This window comes from Nicotiana tomentosiformis, chromosome 12 (assembly GCF_000390325.3).
Source record: "Nicotiana tomentosiformis chromosome 12, ASM39032v3, whole genome shotgun sequence".
NCBI classification, from domain to species: Eukaryota; Viridiplantae; Streptophyta; class Magnoliopsida; order Solanales; family Solanaceae; genus Nicotiana; species Nicotiana tomentosiformis.
Genome location: NC_090823.1, coordinates 135,302,354 through 135,311,626, shown reverse-complemented (window position 1 = coordinate 135,311,626; position 9,273 = coordinate 135,302,354). Strand labels below are relative to the sequence as shown.

General features: G+C 38.1%; 1 long non-coding RNA gene across 1 annotated transcript; it reads left to right on the top strand.

Annotated features, from left to right (window-relative positions):
* The first annotated feature begins 221 nt into the window (after positions 1–221).
* On the top strand, positions 222–8,705 carry LOC138903571 (uncharacterized). The gene is made up of 2 exons (XR_011412850.1): positions 222–477; positions 6,597–8,705. It is a non-coding gene; the product is annotated as an uncharacterized lncRNA (long non-coding RNA).
* Positions 8,706–9,273: the final 568 nt, after the last annotated feature.

The following is a 9,273-nucleotide window of genomic DNA, read 5'->3' as shown; positions in this document are numbered from 1 at the left end:
TCTTCTTGGCGGATCGTTATTTTGATCCGTTTCTTTGTGAACAAAATCGAGGGGATATCTTTCACCCTCGACCACCTCATTCGATTGTACAGCCCCCGCCTCTTTTGTGGCGGGTTAATAAAACTTCAGCGCCGGGCTACCAAGGTTCTGTTCTCGAGCATAGACGAGGACAAGGATCAAGGTTGGATGGGTAGGTTCGTTTAAGTGAAGACTTCGGACCTAATACCGGCCGAGAAGATGCCATTTCCCGAGGAGTTGAACATGAAGTGTAAGTGTAACTCCTCTGTTATCTCCTATTGTTTTGCCCCTTCGTTTCTTTCTCACTGATATCCCCTTTTTGTGATGCAGCAGTTCCTTGGATGCCCGGTGCAGTTCCTAACCTCAAGAACTGGATACGGGACCTGGCTTCGACCTCTACATACGCCGAGCGCTCATGGCGTGATTTGTCAAAGGGCCGATGGGAGGCCAGAAATCATGGTAAGCCTCTTTCTCGTATATACTAAATACGAATCATAGGAATTAATTCCATATGAATTTACTAATTTTCCGAATAAAATCCGAAATTTATTAAAATATTCGGCAGTGAGACCCACGTCTCAAATCTCAAAAAAAATTACTAAATCCGAACACCTATTCCGCAATGAGTCCGGATATACAATTGGTTTTGGAATCCAACCTCAATTCGAGGTCTAAATCCCCAAATTTTGAAATTCCTAAGTTCTACCCAAAAATCCTAATTTCACCATAAAATTTCTAGATTCTAGGTTGAAATCTTGTTATAAGATGTAAAAGATTGAAAGAGACTAGTTTAGAATCAGTTACCTATGATTTGGGGAAGGAATGGTTTTTGAAAAATTGCCTCTTGTGTTTTAGGTTTTGAAGATTTGGGAAATGAATCAAAAATCCCGTCCAAAAGTCATTTTGATCAGCTGCAGATGTCGCATTTGCGACAATCGCCCGCAAATACGAGAAAAATATCACAAATGCAAAATCCTCGCACCTCTTCTGCCTTCGCAAATGCAAACCATTTGTTCGCAATTGCTAACATTGAACCATCGCAAATGCGATGAAAATCTCGCAAATGCGAGAATACCATTCCCAGCCCATCTTCTCAAATGCTGCCAGTGATGATCGCAATTGCGATCCTTAACTTCGCAAATGCGAAGGTCCCCTTCCAACCACACTGCTCGCAAATGCAAAGCTTCTTCGCAAATCCGATGCTCGCATTTGCGAGCCAGACCTCGCAATTGCGAAGTCTGCAGACCTGAAGCATACCAGCTATGATTTCTATGTTCAATTCACTATGTAGCCTATCTGAAACTCACCCGAGCCCTTGGAATTCTAAACCAAAGGTACACACAAGTCTAAAAATATCATACGGACCTGCTCGCATGATCAGATCACCAAAATAATAACTAGAACTCCGAATTTAGTACCAAATCAAATGAAATTCTCAAGAACACTTAAAAATTTCTATTTTCACAACTGGACGTCCGAATCACGTCAAATCAACTCCATTTCTCACCAAATTTCACAGACAAGGCTTAAATATCATAATGAACCTGTACCGGGCTCCGAAGCCAAAATACGGACCCGGCACTAACAATGCCAAACATCAAACAATTCTTAAAAACAATTAATTTTTCAGACTTTTAATTTTCATCAAAAATTCATAACTTGAGCTAGGGACCTCCGAATTCGATTCCGGACATACGCCCAGGTCCTATAATTCGATACGGACCCACCGGGACCATCAAAACATGGATCCGCATCCATTTACCAAAAATGTTGATCACAGTAAACTAAAATTAACTTTTAAGGCTTAAATTCTTATTTTCATCAATTTTATACATAAAAACTTTTCGAAAACCTGCCCAGACTATACACATAAATCAAGGAGGGTAAAATGAGATTTTTAATTCTTAAGAGAGCAGATTCGAGTTCTAAAATATAAGATTACCTTTTGGGTTATCACACACACTCTTGGTGACTACACTGCTAGGATTTAGTATGTTGGACATAACTTTCTCTACAGATGTCCAAATGATGACCTCTTTAGCTTTCTAGAAACTAGACACAAAGGACTACAACCTTCGTTTTTGAATCATCTCAATATTCCTTGTGGATCAAAAGTTATAAGCTTCTGAAGTCGGACATCGAATCTGAGATTCCTGAGTGCGGCCGCACACAAAATTGTGCGGTCCGCACAACTCCCCTGAGGTCCGCACTTCCCTTTTTGCCTCAGCACTCTCAAAACTCATCCGAAACCTCCCGAACACAAACCATATATGAATTGCAATCATAAAACACGCTACGGACCTGCTCGCGCACTCAAAACACTTAAAAGAGGTCGTCTTGACCCGATATTGATTATGGTCAAACTCCGAAATTTCTTAACTTTACTAATCATTCAACCAATGAACCAAAATATATACCCAAGTCCCTCGGGACCTCAACCAAATATACCAACACGTTCCAAAATACAATACAAACTTAGTGGAGGCTTCAAATCACGTCAAACAAATGTCTGAATTACGAATCATGTCTCGAATCGAATTATGCATTTTCGGATCTTCCAACTTCTATATTTTGCGCTGAAACGTATCAAATCAATCCGGAATAACTTCAAATTTTACACACAAGTCATAATTGACGTAATGGAGCTATTCCCATCATTGAAATTCCATTCCGGTCATTTTCTCAAAAGTCAACTCTCCGGTCAACTCTTTCCATTTAAGCTTCTAAATAAGAATTGTTCTTTTAATTAAATTCCGAATCTTCCGAAAATCAAACTAGACCACACCCGCGGGTCATAATACTTATTACAAAGTTGCTCGAGATCTTAAATTACTGAACGGGGCATTAATTCTTAAAATGACAAGTCGGGTCGTTACATTCTCCACCTCTTAAACAAACGTTCATCCTCGAACATGCTAAGAATTATTATAAGGTTACCAAATTGATGATTTTACTTTTACACATATACTCACGGTTGATCCCACGTTACCGCGTTTGAGATAAGACCGTCAACACCATCTCAATTGAGATTATTTCTTTTATCCATATTTGTAATCTTTAAGACCAATTTCTTACACTCCAAACATTTTTAAATGGCCTGATTTTCACAACAGCGCACGGTTATTGTCTAAACTGGCTATAGTAACTCGTGCCTACGCACACATCAACTTTCTTGATAGTGTTGAAGTACTTCAAAACTTTTCTGGGGTATTACATTCTTTCCCGCTTAGGATCATTCTCCCTCAAACACATAACATAATTTATCTCTTCTTTTGCACGTCTCAATCCCCCAAATTTTTACTAACTCCCAAATTTTTCAGAAATTTCTGCAGAGTCTCTCATGTAATTGTGCATATCCGCCTGCCAGAGTAATACCAAAACAACTCCTAACAACACGTCCACAACCCAACAAAACACCACAAGGTATATATCAATAATACTAATCTCAGCATTACAAGCACTGAATTATCATAATGATATCAGGACATGAAGCACATCATATATATGCCCATCACCACATCCCTGGTCTTAAAAGCTGTTCATAATTAATTCCAGCGTCATCAATAAATCTCATATTAACCACCACCTCATTTCGAATTTTCACAACACTGACAACAAAATGTGAGGCATGAAAACCTCATGGTTACTTACTCGGATTAATGAGTCACATTTAACGCCACCTGGGCACTCATCTCATAGGCTAAAACTCAATGTTTACAGCACGAAAATGGATGAATATGCATAAAAAATATACAAGAATTATCAAATAAGCCTAACAGGCATGACTCCCTATTAATACTATTGTGCAAATAAAATTCACTAAGGGAGAATTTTTAAACTCATAAATATTTCACCACAAGGACCTCTTCCTTATATAACTTCCACTGTGACTTGTAGCCCAGTTTAAATATTTCACATCATATAAGATTCAATGCGAGGATCTCGTCCTCAACTCCGTATCACAAGTATTTTGCACATTGTGCCAACTGAAATTTTCAATTTCCTTTTTTTCTTTCTTTCTTTCTTTTCAATAAATTTTGTAAATAATTTTTTTGTCATAACTCATAACGAACCTTCATACCGGTATGGCATATAATTCATAAAAATTGGAATCAATTATTCCGAAACACATTAAACCCACTGTAGTGAATAATAAACATTACTTTTGGACTTATAGTCCTCAATGGTATATCAAATAAAATGACAGACACGGGCTCACATCTTTAAATCTCCCAACAGGGATAAACATATAAGTAAGTCACAAACTTACGAAGCTCACCCATAACCGGAGCATAATAGGAGGACTCGCCTCAATATTCAGATCTGAACCCAACTAAGGGGAAATATTCTTTTATAACAAATCGGGATCGTACCTGTAACGACACCATATGTTATATTGGCCTCAGCCAAATTATAGAGATTATATCAACGGGTCGGGCATCCACCTCTTAGGCGCCCACTACTCGCCTGTCCTCCACCTCTAGCTGACTGTGCACGTGGAGTATTAATTGGAATAAAGGTTGTAGCTTGAGTGCTCTGATGAAATCCACTCCTCCCAAATCTGGAACAATCTCTCATGATGTGCCTAGCATCACCACACTCATAACAACCCCTCTGAGGTCGCGGCTGCTCGTACTGAGTTTGTGCCGGATAACTGAAATAATCATTATAGGAATCTCGTGCCGGTGGTGCATTATAAGAACTTACTGGAGCACTCCGAGTAATCTGATGTGCGGACTGAGCTGGCCGACTGCTCGAGCCTCCGCTATAATGGGTCCTAGCTGAAGAGTAAAATCCACCGAACCCTCCAGATCTTCGAGACCGTTTGGCCTTCTTAGACTCCCTTTCCTCGCCTAAAACACCCTCAATCTTCCTTGCAATCTCCACTACTTGTTGAAATGGAGTATCAGTTTGCAACTCTCGAGCCATGCATATTTTAATATCATAATCGGGCCCCTTAATGAATCTGCGGACCCGTTCTCTAACTGTAGGAACCAAGATAGATGCATGACGGGCTAACTCACTGAACCTGATAACATATTCTGACACTGTCACAGTGCCCTGGTAAAACCATTCAAACTCTGTGCGCCACGCATCTCGGAGAGTCTAGGGAACAAATTCTTTCAAGAACATTTCCTAAAATTGAGCCCAAGTCGGTGGTGTTGCATCGGCTGGTCTTCCTTCTTCATAGATTTGCCACAACTGATACGTTGTGCCTGACAGTTGAAATGTAGTAAAGACAACTCCGTTCACTTCCACAACATACTCAGGAACTATGCTAAAGTCTCCTGAAGGTCGGGGTAACAACAGGTGCTTCTGGTACCTGTCCCCCAACTGGAGCTACTGGAGGCTCCTCAACTGTTGTTCTGACATGTGCTCTAGTCGCGGCATGTGCCTTTCCTCGACCTCTGCCTCAGCCTCTACCTCGGCCCCCCGCCTTTTGCAGCCCTAGTAGTATGTGCGGATGCCTGCTCAGCTAACCCGGTAGCACGTGTCCTCACCATCTGTGAGAGAATAGGGATATAAAGGCTCAAATTCTACAATCAACAAATCCGCACGATAGGAATAAAAGAAATAGAAATTTCCTAACAGTTATGTAGCCTCTCGGAGATAAGTACAGACGTCTCCATACCGATTAAGACTCTACTAGACTCATTCATGACTCGTAGAACCTATGAACCTAGAGCTCTGATACCAACTTGTCACGACCCAAAATCCCACCACAAGCATCGTGATGACACCTAGAGCTCAGCCTAGGGGTGTTTCTCGGTCAATACGGTACGGATTTAGACATTTCGGTTCGGTATTTTCAGTATTCGATTTCTTAATATGCTATACCAATACCATACCTAATTATATTCGGTATGGTTCCGCTTTTCTTCTTTCGGTTTCGGTTTCAGTTTATTCGGAATGGTAAATTCGATTTGTGCGGTTTCAATATAATTAACTAGTGCATAGAGGCATAGACAGTAAGTTTCTTAATTAAGTACTCACAAATATAAAAATAAAAACGTTCTACGCTCATATGACTATTGACAAATTTTTTGTCCAAAACCTACAAGTATCAACCTATAGAGAGAAAAAATGTTCATAAAAGAATAAATTTAATTATTAAAGTTATCTTGTTACTTGCTTAGAGCTAATTGCTGAAGTTAGAAAATACAACAAGGACTAATCCAACAGATGCAATTCAATACACGAGAAGGAACGCCCTAAACATGCATATCAAAGAAAAGTATTATGTAGCTTAATATGTTATAATCAATAATATGTGTATTGTGTAACTTATTATATATTTCGGTGCGGAATCAGTATTATTTTTGTAAATAACAAATACCATACCTAATACCAATTTTTTTTTAAAAAAACTTAAACCAAATACCATATCAATACCAAAATATTGAATACCACATACCAAAATTTTCGGCTTCGGTACGGTAATTCGATATTTACCAAATTATGCATGACCCTAGCTCGGCCTCATCAGATCTTTGGTTAAGGACATCTATTGATGGTACGAACAGTAGCACGAAATATTTGTCCAATAAATTTTCATGATCGTCTATATTATATTGAAGGTTGTGTTGGATTATCCATCGGAATTCCTTACTTCAATAAGAGGTACCTACTATTCAAACGGTGTGAGATCAATAATATTTGGCACGAACAAAGGTTTCTATGGACCATATGGCAGCGTTAAGGTATCATTCACTTATTACGCAGAATTCAATTTTCAAATATGTATATTCGATGTTCATGATTCTTTCATATTAGACTATTTGGTTAGGAGATTGTAATTATTGGTGTTGCCAAGTAACACTACAAGAAATAAGTTAAATTGTGGAGGCTTATTTGTGGGGTTATAAGAACCCCTACTGTAAGATCATTTTATGGCATTTCTTTTAACCCTCAGTATATAATTCTTTTTGTGGCGATTTTATTGTGGAGGTTTTTGATAACCTTCGCAAATTGCATCAAATAGTGGAGGTTTTCACTGCAATTTGTGGCGGTTAATAACCGTTACAATTTTGGCTACAATCAAAAACTTGAACTATGGAAAAACACATAAGAGAGTATGCGTTTTACGATAAGTATAAGTAATTAAAGCTGAATACATGCACTATAAGTTTAGTGAGGAGATCAAAGTTGAATTGAGACAAAACAGGATTGCAGTGTCAAAATACAAACTATTTCGATATTTTGGCTCGTTGTTTCAAGATGATGGAATGATAGATAATATGCTACTTATAGAATAATTACAATCAGATGACTGATATGGAGAAGTGTTACAGGGGTATTATGTGAAAGAATGATATATGTTTAAATTTGTGATGGGTGTTTGGATTGAAGAATTTGAGGAAAAGAAAATCCCATGAGTGTTGATAGTTATGTATCCTCGCCTTTCACTTAGCGAGTTACTAGGTGATGGTCAGCCCAAAGAGAAAAATTAGAACTATAATAGTAATTAATTCGATCAACCTGTACATCTATCTATTTTGCAATCTTCTTTACATTGTTCGTTAACTGAAAGAATGTTGATGCTTTGATGTTATTGGTCAAGATTAGCATTTTGTTTATGCCTGTGAATATTGAAATGTCATTCCCTAGTCTTGAAAAGTACTTTGCGTGAGTATTTAATTTTTTACCATGTTTGAATTTTTTTCCCCACTCATCTTATCAATACCTCACTTCTCACTCCATCTTTCCCGCTCACATCTCCCAACACTTTGTCCTCACTCCACTTTCCCTTGTTCCCCATGCTTGTCCCACACTCACAAACCCCATACCCAAAATCAGCCACAACTACATTTTGATAGCTATACAAAGCTCATATTCTTCACCCAAAAAAAAATCAGCATTAAACCATCCTAAAAATCCCCCCCAAAACCCAGCTTTAAACAACTCCAAAAACTGCCCTCAAACCACCCCCAAAACATTTCCGAACAACCCAAAATGCCACAGCGTAACCCTCTCTAAACCCCTTCATGAATTAGCCCTTAAAACCATCCTGAACTTGCCCCAAAATCACGCCAAATCAGCATGAAAAATCAGCTGAAAGTAACCCCAAAAATACCTCCAAACCAGCTCTCAAAACTAGTCCATAAACCATCCCAATAAAACACCATAGCTGCTGCAAAATCAGCTATTTAGAAGCCACGGAATCAGTCCAAAAAGCAGCAAAATCCAGCCCAAAAAACGCTGAAACTTGCCATGAAACCTGCCCCAAACTTTGCCAAAAAACAACCATGAACCGAGCTCCAAAAATCGATCTCCGTATGCAGCCATGAAACCTGCCTGAAGCCTCCATGAAACAGTCCAAAAATCACATGAACGGAACCCAGTTTCCTTTCTTTTATCAAAATCGTGGAGGTCGCCGTTCGAGTGCTCCTGCCGCGGGTCTTGTTCGAGTTCTTTATCCGGGTTGTAATCTTGGGATTCATATATTTTGATTACGTTGGAATCTCTGCATTTTGATCTATTGAAGAAGTTTATTTGCTGAGTATAAAGGTTCATTCTTACCTTTCCTAAAACTTTTGTTTGTTCATGAATCTTTTCCATGTGTTTTGTTTGGGTTATGTTAATGCATTCTTGATGAATTCATGATGCCTCATTGTGAATGAATTTGGACAACATTTAAGTTCTGAGTTTAATTAGAATAAAAAGTTTTGATTTTCAGTTGTATTAAATAGGTAATATACTAAAAGGGGATTTGGCCCAGTAAGGAAATAGTTGGGTTTGTTAATTAGCAATTACTTGAAGCATGAATTTTGGTTATTAAACAAAGTGATTAAATAAAAAGTTGCAGACCTTTTATGTATTGCTTTAGAGAAATGGATGAATTGTTTCATTACTGAAATGATTAAAAAATTATAGCTATAATCGTTGTTAAATATGTAAACAAGGTCATTATCTACTTTATTACTAGTAATGTGAGATTAAATAAATTATCGTGACTATGGGTACGGTTCCCGTGACATAGTCATGATATGTAACCCCAATTCGGGTGTGCATTTCATGTAACCCGATCATAACTTCAAATAATAATAATAAAAAATAAACATGTTGTAAATCGCGGGCGCGTTTCACGTGACGCGATTCACAATATGTATAAAAATAACGAGTGCGCGACATCGCGACTCGTTCAAATAAATTTCATAAATACTAAAAGCGGTTACTTAATTAAAAGCGGTAAATGATTAAATACACTATAGGTTTTTAACACATGTAATAAATCATATAATTAATCCAAGTTTA